We start from the raw sequence: 23,475 nt of genomic DNA on the forward strand, positions 1-23,475 counted from the left end.
TTCAGGGTGCCAGTGGCCTGCGACCTTGCTCACAGCCTGTGACCGAATGAGAAGTGGTTCTGAAAGCCTGTGCCTTTGGGGTTAAGTCCCCTTGGGTTGGCCACAGTTTTGGTAAACTTGCCTTGTCTTGACAGATCCTGGCTCCTCAACTGTTTCCATGTTTGTTTCTGGAGAACCTGTGTTTGTCTGACTAGTTTATTGCCTATTTAGTAAAGCTCAGATTTGACGACGGTAACCGCCTCTCGTCCATAGGGGATGCAGACCACGATCCCCAGGGGGACTCACAAAACTGTGGATAGTATGGAACCCCATGTGAGTGCAGGCACGTTCTTTCCTGGCCCCTAGCTGAGTCTATGCAATGTTCTTCCCTATCCGTGCACCTTACGGGTCCCTATTTGAGTATACAATGTGAAGGGTGGGCCCAGGGCATTTTTGTGGAGTCCTCTAAGATAAAGGAGATATAAGCTCAGTTCTGCCCAGAGATGCAAATCACCTGCCTGGGAAAACCTCTTGGCCCACAGAAAACTCACCCCAATGGAAGAAGGACTTCAGTTCCAAGTATGCTTCTTGGGCTGTAGACCAAGTGTATACGGCCAGTCTCTGGCTCTCCTGTCCCCTGCTCCCTTGCAAGCGTACAGCACCTGTCACCCCGAGGAGGGGTTGCCTGCCGCTACAGGTGTGCTGTCAGATTACAGTCTGTGTGGCCACAGTAGTCAGCCCCACCTCACCTGCTTACCCACTGCCTCCTTGCACTGTGTTGCATCAACCTAGCTCTACTCTCCACATGCTCTGGTGAATTCTTTCACAGTCTGCAACGCTGGCCTCAATCAGTCACTTCCCGTGGCATATGCTATGTTCTTTCCATTACATGCGTAGCCATGATAAAATTTAAATGATGAATTAGGCAGCATAAGAGATTAGCAACAATAACAGCCATAGATCTTAGCAACCTGTTTGTTTGTTGAGAATAATCACCTTTTCACTTAAAAGAAGCATTGTATGACTTCTCTGGCATATGTGAGCTGTCAGCATCCTCGTGCTTTCGGGCCATTTTTAAGTAAAATCAGGCACTACAGTTCCAGGGAAATGGATCTGATAACGAAGGTAGGTACTAAGTGACTAGTGGGCTGTCAGCATATACAGTGTGGATACGGGAGACGTGGAGATAACTCACGTCCCCTGCAGGACTGAGTGGGACAATACACAGTTTCATCATGCTGTTCAGAACAGCATGCCGTGTCAAACATACTAACTGTTTCTTTCTGGGATTTTGCATTTAATAATTTTAAACTGTGGTTGACTTGGGGTACCTGAAACCTCAGAAAGTGAAAAATTACAAGTCAGGAGCAAGTGGCATATACATTATTTGCAATGTTGGGGGGGGGGGAATATAAATAGCACTGAAATTAACATCCTTGAAACCATGTCTCTCTCACTTCCTATGATAGGTGATAGCCTCAGAGCTAATTCCTAAAATGGACTGGGTCAAAATGGTAAGTACATGTTAAGACTTCCAGTAAAATGGGCAGATTGCTACAGAAGTGTCAAGCCAATTAACACTCCCTGCAAACATGTATCAGAGTTTAGGAGCCAGTCGACTTCTCTGAGGCCACGCTGGCATTTTGTACCTGTGAAGTTTGTCCATACATGTGGAGAGAATTCTTTTATTTTGTCTTAATTTGCATTTCTTCGATTGCTTGTGAAACAGAACTTTTTTGTACAGGTGGAAAGCAGCAGAAGGCCATATTAGATAAGATGGAAGCGTCTACGGTCATCCCACCCTGAAGGTGCCTGATCTTGTCGGATCTCAGAAGCTAAGCAGGATTGGGCCTGGTTAGTACTTGGATGGGAGATAAGATGGAAGATAGATAGAAAGGCAGGGTGAGAGGAAGATGGGAAAATGAAATGCAATGTTACAAGAACAGCTTTTTAAGACAGCTTTTTGAGGTACAGTTGACTTAGAATAAACTGCACATTATTTAAAGTCCACTATGAGGTGAGTTTTGAAATACAGATATACCTGTGAAGTGCTGTCCTCTAAAAGTTTAGTGGAATGAACTGACAATAGACCGATGACCAGGTGATAAGGCGTGCAAGTGTATTTAATGTGCATGGAGGAAGTCTCAAGAGAGTAATTACTCACTAGCCCAGTGAGGTGTAGACGCTTCCAGCCGAGAGGGAAATGAGAGCATGAGTAGACTCGGAGGCCAGACTCCAGTATGTACATTGCTCTCTGGCAGCTGAGTGGGCCCCGGAGATGAACATCAGCTTGTGGGTTACAGGAAGCTTCAGGAAGGCGAGGGTGGAGCTGCTGGAGAGCAAAGGTGACCTTTCTCTGCCGACAATCGTGTGGATCTGCTCCCAGCAGAAGAGGGAAACCTCCATCCGGGTGTTGGGGACTACCTTTAGTGCCTTTTCTTCTCCAGTTGTTAATCTGTTCCTAGTTATCGAATGAGATGGCTGGCTAGGATTGTATTTTTTCTTTGAAAGATTTATTTATTTATTTGAGAGATAGAGTTACAGGATTGTATTTCTTTTAAAAGAAGCTTCCTGAGTCAGATAATGGAACTTTAGGGAAAGCCCATCAGGAGAAAAAGGATCGAGGCACGGAGAGGGAAAGAGAAAGTCAGAGACCTTGACTTTACGACTCTTTGTCCGGCTCAGTGTGCCAAGGCACCACGCTCTCTGAGCCCTAATAGAAACCATCTTGAACATCAGCTCAGGGAACACACCCTTGGCTCACCAACGCGCCCCCGCCCCTGCCCCAACTCCATTGTTTTTCCCACCCTAGCACTCCCACTCCACCCACCACTCCCAGGCAACCACTGATCTGCTTTCTGTAACTATAGATTAGTTTTCATTTTCAGATGTTTCAAATAAAACAAATCATGAAGTCTTAACTCTATTTTGACTGGCTTCTTTCACTCCACTTAAAATTAATCCATGTTGTTACATGAATAAAAAAAGTTCACTCATTTTCATTCAGGAGTTGTGTTCCATTATATGGTAGACCATGATTTGTTTATACATTCATGACTTGATGGACATTTGAGTTGTTTCTGGTTTTTGGATATTCCTAAAAATGGATATAAACAGACATGTTCCGGAATGTGTATGGACATATGCTTCCATTTCTCCTGGATAAACAGGGCAATTATGTGTTGTATGGTCAGGTGAGTGCGGTCTCCACTATTCCTTCTTGGCCAGAGCCTACTTGGGCATGTTTCAGAGCACATGTTTTGAAGGCAGAGACGTTGAAGGCAGGGTATCTTGGCTCTTACACAGAACATTTTCTACTGATTTATACTTTTATTTCTTCTTCCTTGCTTCCACAATGCAAGGGTACTTAGTGGTAGTTCTTACAAAGAAATGGGGGGAGTGGGGTGCTGGCACTGTGGTGCAGTGGGTTAAAGCCCCAACCTGCAGCGCCAACATCCCATATGGGTTCTGGTTCGAGTCCTGGCTGCTCCACTCTGATCCAGCTCTCTGCTGTGGCCTGGGAAAGCAGTGGAAGATGGCCCCCAAGTGCGTGGGCTCCTGCACTTACATGGGGGACCTGGAAAAGGCTCCTGGCTCCTGGCTTCAGATCATCTCAGCTCTGGCCATTGCGGTCATTTGGGGAGTGAACCAGCAGAATGGAGGACCTCTCTCTCTGGCTCTGCCTCTCTCTGTAATTCCGTCTTTGAAATAAATAAAATAATTCTAAAAGGAAGGAAGGAAGGAAGGAAGGAAGGAAGGAAGGAAGGAAGGAAGGAAGGAAGGAAGGAAGGAGAAAGAAATGGGGTGGTTCCCCTGGGCGAGGCGGGCTTTGATGTCAGGGATATCGGAGTCCACGGTTAGGGGAGGGGTAGATCAGACCGGAAGCTTCAGACCGGTCCTCCAGGACTTTCAAACTGGACTGCATTGGAACTTTGTTGGTCGTGGAGATGCAGAATTCACCAGAGTCAACTCTGAGCCTCTCCATAGCCTGACTTCTGCCCTCATGAAACTTTTATTCTGTGAGCCTGTTCTGGAGACACAAATCCATCATTGAAGCTAAGGAGTTTCTGAGTTTACTAGTGGATTTGACAACTTACTGGGTCAAGTCCAAGATGCCTGGATTCTAGGAAGTTCTGTCCATTCAGAATTGGGCTTCAGCCCCGGCACCCAAGTGCCCTGCAATGGCTTTCTCATCAGTCTGAGGAGGATGTGAGTGGCTTCACCGTCTCGCAGTGGCCTTGAATGAGCTTTTTCCTGCGGACCTGAAGGCAAAGGCCCATCGCCAGGCCTGCAGTACAGCCTCCCTTCTGTTCCATGATGCTGGCCAGCCGCCAGCCCCGGCTACCACTCCACACCAGGCGATGAGAAAAGCACGACTTTGTCTCATTTCACTGCATGCCGTAAGACATATCTGTCATTCCCATGACCTCTGTCAAAACAACGGGGCTCAAAGAAGTGAAATACTTACTCAAGATCATTTCCCTGATAAGTGAGGGAGGCAGATTTTAAAACCCAGCTTGACATTTCAGAGGAAGGCAGATTAACCAGAGAGAAACAGAGTTTATTAACACCTGAAGCACACATGAGTACAGGAGAAACTCAGCAATGAGTAACTCAAGGGAGTGGTTTAAACTTGGGTTTATATACCATCTTAACAAAAGCCCAGCAAATTTGAGGAACAGTGACAAGGCAAAGGAAAACAGACTGTAGGCTTGTAGGAGCACCAAACCATGGGAAAGTAAGGGTATAAGGGAAACTAATGAAAAATAAGGACTGTTTTAGCAAAGTTGTCACATGGATCATTCTGGTGCTATCTCTGGACTCAGAGTCCACAGCTGTACCTGTGATTATGAATCAGACAGTAAGAATCATGCTATCCAGAGTTGGCATTGTGGTGCTGTGGGTTAAGCCACCACTTGCAATGCCTAACACCCCCTATGACTGCCAGAGTCCCACTGCTCTCCTTCCAATCCAGTTCCCTGCTAACGTGCCTAGGAAAGCAGAGGAAGATGGCTCAAGTACTTAGGTCCCTGCAACCCAGGTGGGAGACCTGGATGAAGTTCCAGGCTCCTGGCTTTAGCCTGGCCCAGCCTGGGGCTGTTATGACTATCTGGGGAGTAAACCAGCAAATAGAAACTCTCTCTGTCTCTCTGTCTCTCTCTCCCTCTCTCTCCTTTCTCTCTGTGTCACTCTGCCTTTCAAATAAAATAAAGTAAATTTTTAAAAAATTACTCTGCCTTCTTGGTAGAAATGGGTAGGGTAGAATGGTTTTTTGTGTGTCTACTTCTTGCTTTCCTTTTTCTTTTTTTTTTTTTTAAAGATTTTATTTATTTATTTATTTCAGAGGTAGAGTTACAGACAGAGAGAGGGAGAGACAGAGAGAAAGGGCTTCCAGCTACTAATTCACTCCACAAATGGCCGCAACAACCAGAGCTGGGCTGATCTGAAACCAGGAGCCAAGAGCTTCTTCCAGGTCTCCCATGCAGATGCAGGGCCCCAAGCACTTGGGCCATCTTCCACTGCCCTCCCAGGCCATCAACAGAGAGCTGGATCAGAAGAGGAGCAACCAGGACTAGAACCGGTGCCCATAAGGGATGCTGGTGCTGCCGGCGGAGGCCTAGCCCACCATGCCACAGCACCGGCCCCCTTAATTGCTTTCAGCTCAAAATAATCATTATGCTAAAGTGGCATATTTGGTTGGTGCCGTCATCTGAATCTCTCCAAAGTAATGATCGTTGACAATTTTCTAAAACAAATGACAGGCGTCAACCAAAAATCCAGGCCACTCAAAGAATGCCAAGCAGACTCAACACCCAAACCCGCACCCAGGCATATTGTATTCGAGTCATCGAAAACCAAAGCAAAAGTCTTGGGAATAAAAGCCAGTGGGAGGGAAAAAAAAACCTTATATATAGTACAGCAAGCATAAGAATTACGCTGAATGTCTCATCAGAAACCACTCAAGTAAGGTAGAGTAAAATATTCAAAGGACTGGGGGGAAAAAAAACCCCAAAATTCTGTAGCTGATGAAATTATCCTTGAAATGTGAGGGAGAAATAAAGACTTTCTCAGGGGAACAAAAATTACAGACATTTGTCACCAGCAGATCTGCCGTGTGAGAATGTTGAAAGGAGGTTTTATGCGGCGTGGATCAGAAACCCAGTAAAAAATGTCAGAGAAGGAATCAATGAGGGCAAAATAAAACATTTACTTTTCTTATTCTTAATTGATCACATAGACCAGTGTATGTTCAAAGTAATGATAGAAACAACGTATTAGATGATTATGTCGTAAATGAATTTAAAGACAGCAAGGTTATAAGATTTGGGAAGGAGGAATTGAATATTATATTACAAGATGCCATAACTATCTATGAAGTACTAGTGTGTTACTTGAAAGCAGTCTTGAAGTAGTCACAAAAGTACATTGCAAACCCTAAGGTAACCACTAAAATAAATAATTTTAAGGAAATATAATTAATTTGCTAGGAGAGGGAAGAAAATGGACACATATGGAATACTTTATTAAAACCAGGAAAAAACATAAAAGAAGGAGATTATTTTTAAAAAGGTGCAATGCATAGAAAACAGTTATAAAAATACTGATATATTAATCCCAAAGTCAACAATCACTTTAAATTCGTGTCACCCAAATAATCAAAAGACAGAGGCTGTCACAGTGGATCAAAGAACAAAACCTGGGGCAGCATTGTGGTACAGAGGGTTTAGCTGCTGCCCGGATGTCTTCGTCTCACTTGGGAGTGCTGGTTCAAGTCCCAGCTACTCTGCTTCTGATACAGCTCCCTGCTAATGTGCCTGAGAAGCAGCAAAAGACGGCTCAAATGCTTGTGTTCCTGCCACCCTTGTGGGATATCCAGGAGGAATTCTTGGCTGGTTCTTGGCTTCAACCTGGCCCAGCCCTTTATTGTTGTAGCCATTTGTGGAGCAAACCAGCAGATGGAAGATGTTTATCTCTCTGTCTGTCTGTCTGTCACTCTGCCTTCCAAATAAATAAATGTTTACAAAAAAAAAAACTGCAAGAAAATCACTTTACTATAAAGACACAGGTAAATTTAAAAAAATAAAGGGATGGAGAGAGCTATACATATCAGCATTAAACTCCTGAGAACTGGATTTGCTGTATTAATTTAAGACAAAAAAGATTTCAGAGCAAGGAAAATTAACAGAGACAAAATGGAGAAGTACATAGTGATGAAGGGATTCATTTTCTTTTGTTTTAGGATCTATTTTATTCATTTGAAAGGCAGAGTGACAGAGAGAGAGAGAAAGATCTTCCATCTGCTGGTTCGCTCCACAAATGGCCACTATGGCTGAAGGCTGGATCAAACCAAAGCTTCATCCCAGTCTCTCTTGAGGATGTGGGAGCCCAAGCACTTGGACCATCTTCTGCTGCTTTGCCAGGTGCATTAGCAGGGAGCTGGATCAGAAACAGAGCAGGAAACACTCACACCAACTCTCAGAGATAGGATGCTGGTGTCACAGGCAGCAACTTAATCCAGTGCACCCCAAGACTGGCACCAGGATTAATTTTTTGAGAAGATATAATGATTCTTAATGTATATGCATCTAACTTCAGAGCATTGAAATATGTGGGACAAAACAGATGGAACTGAAAGGGAAGTAGGCAAATCCAGTATTGCACTGGAAACTTTAATGCTCCCCTATCAGTAACTGACAGATCCAGTGGGCAGAAAAGCAGTAAGGGTGTAATGAAAGCGAATGGCACCATCAATCAACTGGATCTAACTGATATTTATAGGGCATTTCATCCAACGTCAGTAGCACACCCATTCTTCTATCACTCCTGTGGAACACTTACCAAGACAAACCACATTCTGGGCCGTAAAATAGAAACCACACGAAGCGTGCACTCAGACCAGAGTGGAATGGAAATCCCCAAATAGTTGCAAATGAGGCAACACATAGCTAAACATCACATGGGTCAAAGAAGTCTGAAAAAAATTTTAAAATATTTTGAGCTAAATGAAAATACAACCTTTCAGAATTCATGAGATGCAGCAAGAGAAGTGCTTTGAGGGAACATTACAGCAATGATTGTCTATGTTAGGATCTAAAAGAAATACTCGAAGCTCTGTCAGTCTGTTCAAACTGCTGTTAGAAAATATCATAAACTTGGTAGCTCATAAACAACACAAATTTTATTTCTCACAGTTCTGGAGGCTGGAAACTTTGATATAGAACCACAGAAGCTTCCATCTTATAAAACTAGAGAAAGAAGAACAATATAAACCTAAAGTAAGAAGAAGAAAAGAAATAATAAAGGTTAAAGCTAAGACCAAAGAGAATGAAAACAGGAAATTAATAGGGAAAATGATGAAAATAAAGCTTGTTCTTTAAAAAATCAATAAAGTTACTCATATCAGAAGTGAAATATAGGTCATCGCTGCTGTTCCATGGACATTAAAAATAATAAAGGAATATTACTGAACAACTCTGTGCCCGCAGGTTTGTTAACCTCGCTAAAATGGAATAAATCCTTGACACTATCACAATTAACATGAGGAAACGGAACAGAAAATCAGAATAGGCCTGGATCTAATAAATAATAGTCTTCACACTGGGTCCAGATATACATTCTATCAACTATTTATGGAAGAAAGTATACTGATTCTCTGTGAATTGGTCCAGAAAACAGAAGCAGAAAGAACACTACCCAATTTAGCATAAGAGGCCAGCACTGTGCTAATAGAAATTCATATAAAGATGTGTAAGAAAGGAAAACTGTAAGCCAACATCTCTTCTGGACATAAACACACAAATTCTCAACAGGATATTAGTGAGCTGAGTCAAACAATGTGAAAAGGGGATTATACATCACAACCAAGTGGGATCTAGCTCATGTTTGCAAAGCTGGGTTGACATTTAAAAATCAATTAACTTAATTCATCACATCAACAGGCTAAACAACATCTATTATTAGACGTGAAAAAGGAATTTGATAAAATCCAATGATCACTTATAATAAAAATTCTCAGCAAACTAGTAATAGGGGAAAACTTCCTACACATTTAACATCTGTGAATAATCTATAGCAAATACTATACTTATGTTGAGAAGTTAGGTTCTTTATCCCTAAAGCTCATGAAGAAAGCAATAATTAATCTGTTCACCACTCTGTTGAACATTTTACTGGAAGTCCTAATGAAATAAGACAAGAAAAGTAAATAGGTATACAGTTTGAGAACTAAGAATAAAACTATTTTGGCTCACAGATAACATGATTATCTATGTGGGAAAGTCTAAATAATTGGCAAGAAAATGTCATGAAGCCAATTAGTAACTGTAGTTATCATTTATCATAAGGTTGCTAGATAAGGGTTACCAAAAAGCAGATTGCTTTCCCATATATTAGCAATTAACAATTGGAATTAAAAATACAATACAATTTACATTAGCACCAAAAAGAAAAAAGAAGATAAATAAAAAAATACTTATGTATAAGTTCAGCATAGAGATTTCAATATCTATAAGATAAGAAAACAAAAAAATAATCTGATGAAAGAAATCAAAGATTTGAGTAAGTGGAAGGAGATAGCCCATGTTCATGGATAGGAAGACACAGTATTGTTAAGATGCCATTTCTTCCTCGTTTGTTTTATATATTCAACACAACCCCAATCAAAATCCCAGCAACATAATTTGTGGCTATTGGCAAGCCAATTCCAAAGTTTCTTTGAAAAGGCAAAGAACCCATAGCAGAGTCAGAGGACTGGTGCTAGCCAACTCCAAGCTCAACCACAAAGCTTCAGCAATCCAGACAGTGTGGTATTGCTGAAACAATAGACAAATAGATCAACAGAATGACTAGAGAGCCCAGAAATAGACCCACACAGTCAACTGATTTTTGACTAAAGAGAAAGGAAATTCTTTTCAACAAAAGGTGGTTGGACAACTGAACATTCACAAGCTAAAATAAAGAAGAAAGAAAAGAAAAGATAGACCCTACACCTCTCAAGAATTTACTCAAAATAGATCATATATCTAAATATACAATGCAAAAACTTTGAAATTTCTAGAAGACCACAGGGGAGAAAATTCTAGATAACCTTAGGTTTGGCAATAAATTTAAGGCATGACAAATTTTGGTTGTTATTAACATAAAAATCTAATCCAGGGAAGAAAAAATTGGTAAACTGGATTTTATTAAAATTGTCTTCTTAACACTTATTTATGCTTTTGCTCCGGAAAGATACTGTTGAAGAGAAGAAAAAGACAAGCCACAGAGTGGGAGAAAATATTTACAGGTCACATATCTGATAAAATACTTGCATCCAAAATACAAAATTACTTTTCAATACTCGATGATATGGGGCTGGTGCTGTGGCACAGCGGGTTAAAGCCCTGGTCTGAAGTGCCAGCATCCCTTATGGGTGTCGGTTCTAGTCCTGGCTGCTCCTCTTTCAATCCAGCTCTCTGCTATGACCTTGGAAAGCAGTAGAAGATGACCCAAGTGCTTGGGCCCCTGCACTCACATGGGAGACCCTGAAGAAGCTCCTGGCTCCTGGCTCCCGGCTTTGGATTGGTGCAGCTCTGACCGTTGCGGCCATCTGGGAAGTGAACCAGTGGATGGAAGACCTCTATCTCTCTGTCTCTACCTCTCTCTGTAACACTGTTTTTCAAATAAATAAAATAAATCTTTTTTTTGACAGGTAGAGTGGACAGTGAGAAAGAGAGAGAGAAAGGTCTTCCTTTTCTATTGGTTCACCCTCCAATGGCCGTTGCAGCCGGAGCGCTGTGGCCGGCGCACCACGCTGATCCGAAGCCAGGAGCCAGGTGTTTCTCCTGGTCTCCCTCGTGGGTACAGGGCCCAAGGACTTAGACCATCCTCCACTGCACTCCCAGGCCACAGCAGAGAGCTGGACAGGAAGAGGAGCGACCGGGACAGAACCTGGTGTGCCGGCGCCGCAGGCGGAGGATTAGCCTAGTGAGCCATGGCGCCGGCCATAAAATAAATCTTTAAAAAAAAATACTCAATGATATGAAACAACTAAATTTAAAAATGAGCAAAAGATCTGAATAGATCTCACCAAAGAAGGTATACAGCTGGCGAGTATGTATATGAGAAGTGCTCACTATCACACATGTCATTAGGAAATTGCACGCTGAACAATGAGAAACACCGAACACTGATTAGATAGTGGAGCTACAAGAACTCTCCTTCGTTGCTGGTGGGAATACAAAATGGGGCCCTCATGTTGGAAGAGATGGCAGTTTCTTACAAAGCTAAGTTGCTCATACAATCCAGCAATAATTTTTCTTAATATTAATGCAGTTCAGTTGAAAACACGACCATACAAAAACTTACTCACAGATGTCTCAGCAGCTTTATTCATAATTGCCAAAGACTGAAAGCAACCGAGAAGTCCTTCTGTGGATGGGTAGGTAAATAAACTGGTACATCCATACAACGGAATATTACTCCAGTAATAAAAGGAATGAACTATTGAGTCATGAAAAGACATGGAGGAATCTTAAATGTGAAATATTGAGTGAAAAAGAGCCAGTCTGAAAAAGCTACATACTAAGTGGTTCCAACTATAAGACATTCTGGAAAAAACAGCCCCAGAAAAGCTGTCATAAGTTCAGTGGTTATTGCTTCTTAGCCTTTTGGCTAAGATCAAGTATAAGCTCAGTGGTTGCCAGACACTTGGGGGGGGAAGGGAAAGACATGAAAATTCGGAGCATAGGGGATTTTTTGGGATGGTGAAACTTTTCTGTATGATACTGTGATGGTGGATAGACGACATTTGTCAAAATCCATGGAAACACGCCACACAAAGAGTAAACTGTCATGTGACTATGGACTTCAGTTAACAATATTTTATGACTTGAAGCTATTGAACTGCACTATGCAAGATGCCAGTAATAGAGCCAAGTGCGTAGAGCACGCAGGTGCATGGAAACCCTCTGTAAATCTAAAACTGCTCTATAAAATAAAGTCCATTACTTTTTCAATATTGAAAATGATCAAGGAGAAGTGATGAAAGCATTCAAGAAAATCAGTTACACAGGCAATAAAGAAAAAGCAGTCTGTCTGCTTCCCAATTCTTAACCATTACCTCCACAAACTGCTTTAAATCTTACATGCCTGGCTGGGGACAGGCTATCCAATTAAGCTTATGCCAGAATTATGTCTCCTTTTCTTAAAGACTTATTTAGTTATTTGAAAGGCAGAGTTAACAGACAGAAAGAGACAGAGAGAGAGAGAGAGATCTTCCATCCGCTGGTTCATTCACCAAATGGCCGTGATGGTAGGGGCTAGGCAAGGCCTCAGCCAGAAGCCAGGAGCTCCATTCAGATCTCTCCCATGTGGGTGGCAAGGACCCAAGGACTTGGGCCCTCTTCTGCTAATTCCCCAGGCACATTAGTGGGGAGCAGGAAGTGAAGCAGCCAGGACTGGAAGAAGTGCCCATATGGGGACGCCGGCGTTTCAGGTGGCGGCTTAACCCACTGCAACACAGCACCAGGCTCCCAGAATCCTGGCTTGCAGAAGGTGGGTCTTGCTTCAGTTCTGTGGTTCACAGCTTTTCCAAATGCAGTTTGCAGAGAGCTTGCTGATAGTGCAGAGCCCTGAGCTGCAGGCCTGGGGACCTTGCCTCAGCACGACTATCATCTGCCGTTCCCTTGAGATCCCGGTGAATCTGAGTGCCCTCTCCGAATCGCTATGGCAGTCAAGGGTGCTGTGTTGGAGTGGGATGATCTCTTACTGGCGTGAGGCTACCCTCTTCCCGGTGTCAAGAAGAGAGGGTTTTTGAAAGCTCGCTGTCATGTCCCTTGTGAAAGACTGACTCGCCACGCGTGCCTGAACCAAATCAACAAGTCCTTGTGGTTTCTGGTAACCACACTTTGTTTGGACTTAGCTTCCTTGTGCTGGCTTTGCCGCAGTCCTGTTATGCTTTGTGCCCAGGTCTATGCAAATGATGACATTTATTTGGTGATGGGATTGTCATCTCTACTAAGGGGGGCCAGGCAGGACGTGGGTTCATTCTTTCACTCCACAAACATTTACCCAGTACCCACTATAGCTTGAAGACTACGTACTAAATAGACCCCGGGAATATAACAATGAGTAGGGCATAGCTCCTGCTTCCCTGGGATTTAATCTGGTGCAGAGAGGAGATAATTGAACCCTAAAGTGTGAGGAGTGTCTGGCAGTGAGCATGCAGAGTGCTGTGGGAATGCATACAAGGACATTAACTAATCTGGGAGGCAGATGTTCTGGAGCGAAACTCAGTGGCAGGTGGTGGGCAGTACCCACGCCAGGACCAGGGAAGCTGCTGACAGGTGGTGTGAGGACGCCTGGAGAGAGGGCGGCACACAGAAGGCTCGCAGGGGAACACAAAGGGTGCCCCAGGAGCAGGCCAGAGAACAGCAGTGAGGGGTCAGGCAGCTGGATGTGGGAGTGGCCCTGCAGGAAGATGGGTGACAGCCAAGGGCCCTGGCGCTGGTGACTCAGTCCCTTATGCTCCAGGCAGAGTTAGGAGCGGGACTCTCGTGCACAGGAGAACCAGGAAACGGGGCCTCAGCGAACCAAGGCCAAGCTCTGGGCACTGGGAATCTTGGCAGAAGATCATCCATCCCAAGACCAACACCGAACTTAGTGTGAGACCAAGGGCAGAGTGAGGAGGTGGTGGTGGGGCTGAGCGTGTGAATGCCAGGGTGAGCCCCTGGCTTGGAACTCCTAACACCATCCCTGACAGAACCTGCTCAGCCACAGAGCCTGTGCCTGGCTGAGCCTACCGATGAAGAGCTAATACTACACCTGTGCATGAGGTGGACCGTGTGGGTAAGGCTGTTTCACAACCCCGCCTGCACACTCGAGACCCCAGGAGGCATTTTGGGAAGAATGCCATGGTCTGACAGATCCTGATAGAACTGATAGGAGAAGGACCTGAGTATTGCTATTTTTACATTTTATTTTTATGATTTGTTATAAAATAATTTCAAATATACATAAAAGGTGCAGAAACTCTATAACAGCTGCAGCTCCTCCATTTGGATTCCTCAATTATTAGCATTCACTGTATTTGCTCTGTGCATGCCTGCGTGGGGGTGTGTGCCTGTGCCATTATTATTTTTATTCATTATCTGAACTAGTAAAGGCCCTCATGGTCCCTAACTATTTCTGTGTGCATTTTCCTAAAACACAGACACTGTGCCACACAAACAGCACACAACCCTCCCAAGGAGGAAGTTGACATTGGTTCAATGCAACCACCCAGTCAAAGACCCATTCGGATTTTGCCAGCATATATAACACTATTTCTTTTATCTTTCTGGTCAAAGATTCCATTGAAAATCATATTTCTCTTTATGCTCCTACAAATGGGGAGAGTTCCTCGGTCTTTCTCTGTGTCATTTAAGTCTTCTAGAGATGATTGAAAGCATACAGGGTTAAGCTATACTTTGGAAATTTATATTCATTAAATAAAAGTTTAAAAAAAAAAAAAAAGAAAGAAAGCATACAGGGAACGCACACAGGTTCCGTGCAAATACTATGCCATTTTATATGCGACTTGAACATCCATGGATTTTGGTATCTTCAGGGCTCCTGGAATGGATTCCCAACGGATATTGAGGGCTGACTGGCCTCTGGCACCCTGCCAATATCATAATCTTCATCAAACTCAAGCCTCTACCCAACCTGCCTTAGCACCCACGGCTTACTCCCACCTGAATCAGCACCACTAATGGTGATTGCTTAGGGCCCTTGGAGAAGGAGCCACCAATTACAGGGTTACACCTGCAGGAGATGCATGGGGAGGTACTTGTGAGGGCAAGTGGGTGAAAAACTCAGAAGAGGCTTGCCAGATTGCAATGATCTTAAACTCAGCAGCACAGAGGTGGAAAGAAGGAAGTGTGGGTAAGAAAAGTCTTAGCCCAGAGTGCAGTATTAATGAAGTTCTGGCAAAGCCAGGGAGGAGCTTTTGTATCTATGAGAGGAGACCTATGTCTCCCAGGAAGGCGCTTGCATTAGTTTTCTTCACCTATCACAGTCCTTGACTGAAAACGCTGGCCTTGGGGAAATGCAGCGATCGGTACCAGAACACAGCATTTGGGACCATAGATCAATTTTTAACAAGAGATTATTTTTTTATTTATTTGAAATGCAGAGTGTCAGAGAGATGGGGAGCGAAAGAGAAGAAGAGGTCTCCATTTGCTGGTTTGCTCCCCCAGCAAGGGCTGAGCCAGGGTGAAGCCATGAGCCAGGAACTCCATCTGGGTCTCCCATATGGGTGTCAGGGACCCAAGCACTTAGGCCATCCATCTTTGGCTGCCTTCTCGGGCACATTAGCAGGAGGGTGAATGGGAAGTGGAGCAGCCAGGACTTAGACCAGCACTTCAATACTAAATGCAGGCATCACAAGCAGCAGTAACAACACCAGCCCTGCCATAGGTCAATGTGTCCTCTGCAGTTGGAAAGCTAAGAGCAATTTGCCAATTGCCAAATGGAGATTTTGTAATTCCATTATTTCTTCTGCATTTATTGATTGGCATTCTGCTATAAGGAAAAATCTTCCCTTTTACCCCAACTATTTATATCAATGTAGACCCATGAATTCTTTTTTATACAATGAATTACAATCCATTTCTATCATTATTTATGTTGATGATCAGATTTTTCTGGATTTAGCCAATGGGAGCTTCTTTAACCTGGCACTGGGTATTTTGACATACCCCCATAATTTCTTGTTTCTTTCTGGACAATGTGTTCTTGACTTTTCTCATTCTTTGTCTGTTCTAGCCCCAGAGTCAGCCATTTATGCAAGGACCCCTTGTTCCTTTTAGTGGAGGGTGGTATTTAGAAGCCAAAGTCTGCACGGTCAGTGTGCTCATTGCTACTGGAGTATCATTGCCTCTAGACCTTCTTAGCCTGCAGAGATGGAACACACACACACACACACACACAAAGATATAAATTTTAAAATCATGTGTTTATATCAATTCCTCTAATTCCTAACCAATACCTGAAAGTTCTTTCTCTCCATATTTGACAGTGAGAATGATAAATCTGACTGCAGTAATCCTTAGTCGACTTCATATTTTCCTAGGCTCTTTCCAAATAATCAACTCTCCAGCACACTGAGCATCCCCTTGGCCTTGATACTTGTCTATCCCCAACTTTGACACTTCTCTTTTACCCACTGCCTCCTTGGTCCTGGCCATGCTGTCACTCAAGGGGGAGGGCAGGGCTGAGCAGGGCAGGGCAGGGAAGGGAAGGGGAGAGGAAGCCAGATATTTTTCAAAACTTCCCAGGTAATTCTAATGAGAAGCAGGTATATAAAAGCACTATAAGAAGGAGCAGATGAGAAATTACATTTTGATGAGCGCAACCTCACAAACTTGAACTTAGAAATGTCCTTTTGCATATTTTCTAATTGAATTTTATGATCATCTTTCAAAGTGTACAGGTGAGAATCCAAGTCCCTAGGAGTGCCCAACCTAGAAGACTTAAATTACTTTTTTAATAAATTACCAAAGAGGAGACTCCATTCTTGGGATTAGAAGATCTAAATTTAAAGTTACAATTCTTTATTATGCTTTTACTATTTCATCTTTACATTGGGTGAGTTGAGAGAAAATCTTTTTAGAGGTAGAATCCCTATCATAGTTCTAAAAATTACATCAAAGAGGAAGTCATTTAATCTATGCAGCATCAAAAACTAAGTTCAGAGGCCGGCGCTGTGACATTGTGGGCTAAGCTTCTGCCTGTGGCGCTGGCATCCTGTGTAAGCACAAGTTTGTATCCCAACTGCTTCTCTTCCAATCCTGCTGTCTGCGAACATGCCTGAGAAAGCAGTAGAAGATGGCCCAAGTCCTTGGGCCCCCGCACCTCCATGGGAGACCTGGAAGAAGCTCTTGGCTCTTGGCTTCTGATTGGCTCAGCTCTGGCTGTTGTGGCCGTTTGGGAAGTGAATCAGTGGATGGAATACCTCTCTCTCTCTCTCTCTCTCTCTCTCTCTCTCTCTGTAACTCTGCCTCTCAAATAAATTAATAAATCTTAAAAAAAAAATCAACAATAACTAAGTTCAGTCCAACGTGGTTAATCACATAACAAGGGTACAGGCAATGTGGCTACTGGTAGAAACAGACCAAGCAACTTCACATACAAGAATTTAGAGGTTGCCTGAAAGAGAAAATTTCACACCCTTAGTAGAATAGTAAAGCCTCAAGTACACAGTAAGATCAAATGCTGAGCAGAGGCAGATCCTCGGAAAGCGAGGTCATTGTCCATTTCCCACACGAGTGCTCTTGCTTGATTAATGTTCTCCAAGACTGTGGTTTTTCCGTCTGCAAACAGATTGGCTTCTCCTGGTTTTCTGGGTCACTGGCATTCTGACTGTTCCAGGTCAACACCCTTTGGGATTAGAAGATAAAGGAACTGGAAACAAATGATATTATAAAACTGTTCTTGGGAATAAACAACGTGTAAATATTACTTACATGAGTCACAGGTGAAAGTCTTGGTTCTTGTGGTCCTTCCAAATTTATGGAACTTTCTGAGACCCTTGGGAAAATTGATGTCCTAACCCCAACCCTAATCAGAATAAGAGGGAGATTTTCTCAATTCATTTTATAGAATGAGTGTTCCTCTGAAACCAAAACCAAACATAAACAGTACAAAAAAGAAAAACTACATAAACGGTCCTCATGAATTTGTATGTAAAAATCCTTTAAAATTTGGCCAATAGAATTTAATCATTTATAAAAATGTCTAAGTGACAGAGAGGGCTTATTACATGCTAATTCAATGTTTAAAATCCAATCAGAGGGGCTGGTGTTGTGGCGCAGCCAGTTAAAGCCCTGGTCTAAAGTGCCAGCATCAAATATGGGTGCTGGTTCGAGTCCCAGCTGCTCCCCTTCAGATCCAGCTTTCCGCTATGTCCCGGAAAAGCAGTAAAAGATGGCTCAAGTCCTTGGGCCTCTGAACCCATATGGGAGGCCCAGAAGTTCCTGGCTCCTAATTTCGGATCTGCTCAGCTCCAGCAGTTGCAGCCATTTGGGGGATTGAATGAGTGGATAGAAGACTTTCTCTCTCTCTCTCTCTCTCTCTCTCTCTCTTTCTCTCTTTCTCTCTTTCTCTTTCTTTCTCTACCTCTCTCTGTAACTCTGTCTTTCAAATAAATAAAGATAAGTCTTTTAAAAAAACAATCAGAGTAACCTACCCTAATAACAGGCTAAGGAAGAATAACCACATGATCATATAAATCAATACAGAGAAAGCATTTGATAAAATTTAACACCAGTCATTCATGATTAAATGATATACTCAGAAAAAAATAGATAATAGCATCCTCAATTTGATAAAGAGCTTCTTCAAAAAATACAACAGCTGACATCATAACATCATACTGAATGATGAAAGAGTTAATGGGGAAAGACTAAATGCTTTCTCTCCAAGATTGGCAACAAAGTGGGGGTATCTACTGTCCTCACTCTTACTCAAGTGCAGTGCTGAAGCTCTAGACAGTCAGGGCAGTAAGGCAAGAAAGTGAAATAAAGGATACAGATCAGAAATAGAGAAGCAAAATTCCCCCTATTTGCAGATATTTCTGTCTCCATTTAAAAAAAGAAATCCCAAGAAACCTACAGTGTAGAATTGGTGCTCAGGAAGAAAGGAAGCGAGGGAGGGGAAGAGGGAGGGAGGGAGGGATGAAGGGAGGGAGGGGAGGAAGGAAAGGAGAGAAGGAGGGAGGGAAGCAAGGAAGGAAGGGAGGGAGGGAGGGAGGGAAGGGGGTATGGAGGGAGGGATGGAGGGATGGAAGGAGGGAGGGAGGGAAGGAGGAGGTGAAATCACCTCCTGGCTAGTTGTTTATCTTTTTAACCAAAACATAGAAGTCTGCTGAATTACAAGAGCCCTTAACAGTCTCCTGTGTCAGCCCAACATTCCATTACTTGAGGTAGGGGTGGCTTTTGAAACATGCAATATGAAACATAATCCAATAGTCATTTTAAACCCAAGTCCGGCATTTGACATTGTATCAAGCATTTAAAATTATTTAATGTCCTATATACAAATTGAGTTTTAGAGTACTTGCTTTTTGGAGAAAACTACTCACTTGAGAATTGAGTGCTGACTCTGACGGCTTTTATAGATTGCTATGAGTGGAATTTGGCTTGACCCCACCAAAACTCACATTGGGGTGTGGTCCCCAATACAGTGGTCTTTTGATATGAGGAGAGCTATAAGAGGCTCCACCTTCATGAGGGGATTAATGTACCTCCCTGGAGAGTTGGTTAGTTATCGAGAATGCATTGTGGTTATAAAGTGAGCCTCATTCTCTTTGGCTTTCCTGCCATGCATGGAGCAGCTATGAGTCCCTCACCAGAAGCTGAGAAGATGCCGGTGGGTGCCATACTCTTGAACTCCAACAACTTGAGATAAATATACAACCTTAAATACATAAATGATCCAGTCTCTGGTTTTCTGTTACAGCAATAGAAAACAGACTTGTGCATGGAAATTGCATGATTATTATTCTAATAACTTAGTTTGCTATGAAATAATTGGAGACTCTTATGTATGTGGTACCTTAATGGAACTTTAGAGCAAACACGTATCAATATTTGAAAATACTGAGCGTTAATACAGGCTCTTTTCAAGGGCGATTTTCATCCAAATTTAAGTTGGAAAATCACTGGGATAATTACTTGGAAAAGGATTACAGTTGTGTGACTTTTCTGGATGTCAGTACTTGCATTCTGTCTTTGAGCTGATAACATAACAACAAAACAGCAAAATCTCAATTATGCACCCCAGAGAGCTAATCATCTCACTGGGGGAAGCAAGACTATCCTAGTTAAAAGAAATAATTTGAGTGAAAAAAAAAAGGCGACCAAGTGCAAAATATGTCCTATGAACCAAGCGAGGACACAGTTCACCTTGGAAGCAGGAGACGATACAGATGCCCCTGAAGTGGGAGACACACATCCTGTGTTCAGAGACCTTGCTCAGGGACTCCGAGAGTAGAAGCAACCTCAATGAACACTTAGAGACAGGAAAGAAAGGCTTTGATGGGACTGAAAATGGGGAGAAGAGCTACCAGGAAGGGGTTAACAACATGAGGCCAAAAATACCAGGCTGTGGGGCAGCAGGTGCTAAACAAGCAAAAGTCATCCAGCAGACCGTCCTTGGGGTCTGATGTGGTGCCAGGTCCTACCCCTGTCACCTGCATGCCCCTGGGCCTCCGTGTTAAGGGGCTGAAGCTGTCCTGCTCTTCCCAAGGAATAGGCCTAGGAGGAGGAGCGATCCCCTCACACAGCTCCAGGAGGGCTTTCTGAGAAGAAGCCACAAGGTGCTCTTAGGGTGGAGATGGACACAGGAAGAGAGAAAGTGGAAAATTTCAGTTTACCCAGAGCTCATGTGGCTTCAATGAGGGGTCAGCAGTGAGGCAGTGGAAGGAGAGAGAGCATTCAGGGAAGTTGTGGTTTAGAAGTACAGGCCAACACCTGATTGAAGAAGCAAAGGCTAAGGGTAGGACCACCCCATGAGGAATACTGTACTCAGAGCTGCAGGGCGTGAGGTATAGGAAGACCTGGAGAAAATTGTTGGATGAATGAGTGAGTGTACAAATGAAGGCGTGCCATCAGCTCTACAGGATCTTTTCTTTCCAGTGCGGTGACATGTGGTATTGTCTAGGCTAGGCCTCTTTAAAAGATCTGATCAAGTATATAGGTTTCCCACCCCAGAAAATTGCGCATGTGCCAATGCAAACACTTTTGCATAAAATTTCAGAAGAGAAAGAGATGGTCCACCACCCACAACAGTCCATGAGACACTCCTGAATATCTTCACACACCTATAGGACTATCATGGGGAAAGAGGCTTCTTTGTGATTGTCCTATGGGGAGACACTGGGACAAAGAGAAGAACTTGAGCTCACGTTGCATGCATTGGGTGTCAGTTGTTGTGTGCCTTGGTGCAAGCAAGGTCCCCACCTTCTACTGTGACTAGAAATCCAGTGTCAGTCATTGCCCGGACCCTTTCCCCTCCCAAGGACATGGACGATTCCAGGATTTAAGGTATTGCACCTGCCACATGTGTTCTGGAAGTCACCTAGCTGCCCATGGAACCATTCCTGCATTGTTACCTCATGCTGGGGCTCTACCTACAACACTCACCTGCCCAGCTCCTAGCCACATGATCCTTCAAAGACGGCAGCCTCTCTAGCAGCTCCACCAGCCTAGACCACCTAGGGGAACCTCGAGGCCCCACTGGCCCTGGTCTTGTTGGCCATTTCTGCACAGCCATCCCAATCTGAGCACAGGCCATCTCAGAGGACTTTCCCTGGAGGGGGCCAGGTCCCTGAGGGCCCTGCACCACCACCCCTTTCCTATTCTGAGCCTCCAGCCATCTCCTTTAGGTTGGCCAACTCTCTCTCCCACTTGCTCAGCCCCATTCTTTCCCTTCTGGAAAAGTCCAGCTGATCCTCTTCAAAAGCATTATTTCCAAATATGAACACCTGTTTGGGTTTGTGTCCCAGAATTCTGCCAACATTTCTCTAATTTGACCATCAACTCTCATTCCTAAAGGTATTATTTCCATCCAGGGCAAGGAGATTCTAGGCCAGCAGTGTCCAAAAAAAGTATATAGTCAGCCACAAATTTAATTTTAATTTTCTAGTAGCTACATTAAAATATAGAAGCAGGGGTTGGATGTTTGGCTTAGTGGTTAAGACACTGGTTAAAATGCCTGCATCTCATATCAGAGTGCTGTGATTCAATTTGGGCTCTGGCTCCTGGTTCAACAGCCTGCTTATGCAAATGAACCCCCTGAGACAAAGGTAATGGCTCAAGTAGTTGCATCCCTGACACTGATGGGGGAGACCTGGATGGAGCTCCCAGGCGCATCTTGGCTTGGCCCAGGCTTGTGGATGTTTCAGAAGTGAACCAGTGGATGGAAGCTCTGTCTATCTCTGTCTATCCCTCAAAAAAAAATAGAAACAGTAAAATTAATTTTAATAATATAGAAGGTTTCAAAGAGTTCAAGGAAAATACAGATAGTGAGAAAACTATGCATGGATTTCACAATTTTTGCACCAAAATAAACATCTTGTTTTTTTAAAAAAATATTTATTTATTTATAAGGCAGAATGAGAGAGAAAGGTTATGGTTGTCCATCTGCTGGTTCACTCCCTAATGCCTGCAACAGCCAAGGCTGGGCTGAGCAGAAGCCAGAGCCAGGAATCCCATTTGAGTCTTCCTCACGTGGGTGGTAGGGCCCCAAGTGGGCCACCTGTTGCTTTTCCAGCTGCATTAGCAAAAAAACCAGATCAGAAGTAGAGCCGCTGGGACTCAAATTGGCACTGGGATGTGGTATGTGGGTGTCCAAAGTGGCAGTTTAACCCACTACACCACAATGCCAGCCCCTAAGCTTATCTTCTACTTTCATTTATCCATGAACTTTTTGAAGTCCCTGCATATGTTATTTAACCAAATATATCCAAAATACTATCATTTCAATATGTGATTAAAAGATAAAGTTATTACAGAGACAGTTTGCGTTCTTTAAAAAAATTGTGCTTGTTTGAGAGTCAGATCGAGACAAAGAGAGAAAGCTCCCATCTGCTGGTTCAGTCCTCAGATGGTTTGCAATGGCCAGGACTGGGCCAGGCCAGTTCCAGCCAAAAGCCAGGAACTCAATCCAGGGCTCCCATGGGAATGGCGGGGACCCAACTCCTGGAGCCATTACTGCTGCCTCCCAGGATCTGCTTTAGCAGGAATCAGGAATCAGAAACCAGGACCAGGGATTTAAATCCCAGTTCTCCGATACAGGATGGGGGCCTCTTAACTGCTAAAGCAAAGCTCAACCCTATGTTCTGCTCTTTACTAAGCCTTTGAAATCCGGCATGCGTGTTTCCCCTGCCAGCACATACCAATTTGAACTAGACACATTCCCAGGCCTCGAAAGCTGCAGCTGCTGCCCCATTAGACCCAGCGGCTGGTCCTGCCGTGTAGCGAGGGGTTAAGTTCATGGAAGGGGCAAAAATTCATTTCAGTTACAAGCAGCCAAAGCAGTTTGCAAAAGCTCGGGTGATTTCTCAGTGGGTCACTGTGCTACATTCACTTATTGGTAAATCATCTTACTTAAGGGCATGTGCCTGAGCTCCAGAGAGACCACTAGGGGGAATTGGAGAAAAGCAAGGGTCAGAAACAGGGCCTTAGAGTAACGCCCAAGACCCTGGACTTCCTCTGCGCCTCAGCTGTGCGGAGGCCGGTCTGCGCCTGTTAGCAAGCTCAGCACGTGAGCCTGGGAAGCCCCAGCAGAGCCCTCCGGAGCGCCAGGTGGGTGGAGTCGCAGTGGCCCTGGTGGTTCTCACACACGGCTGCACGCTGCCCTCGGCCCTGGAGATAAAGACATTCCGATGCCAAGGTGCTGTGTCACAGTCATATTCAGAAAGTGACATCGGTCGCTTGGTCTGTAGGAGAAGGTCCTTGTTCTTAGGAATCACAC

The sequence above is a fragment of the Lepus europaeus genome, chromosome 6 (genome assembly GCF_033115175.1).
Source record: "Lepus europaeus isolate LE1 chromosome 6, mLepTim1.pri, whole genome shotgun sequence".
Taxonomy (NCBI): Eukaryota; Metazoa; Chordata; class Mammalia; order Lagomorpha; family Leporidae; genus Lepus; species Lepus europaeus.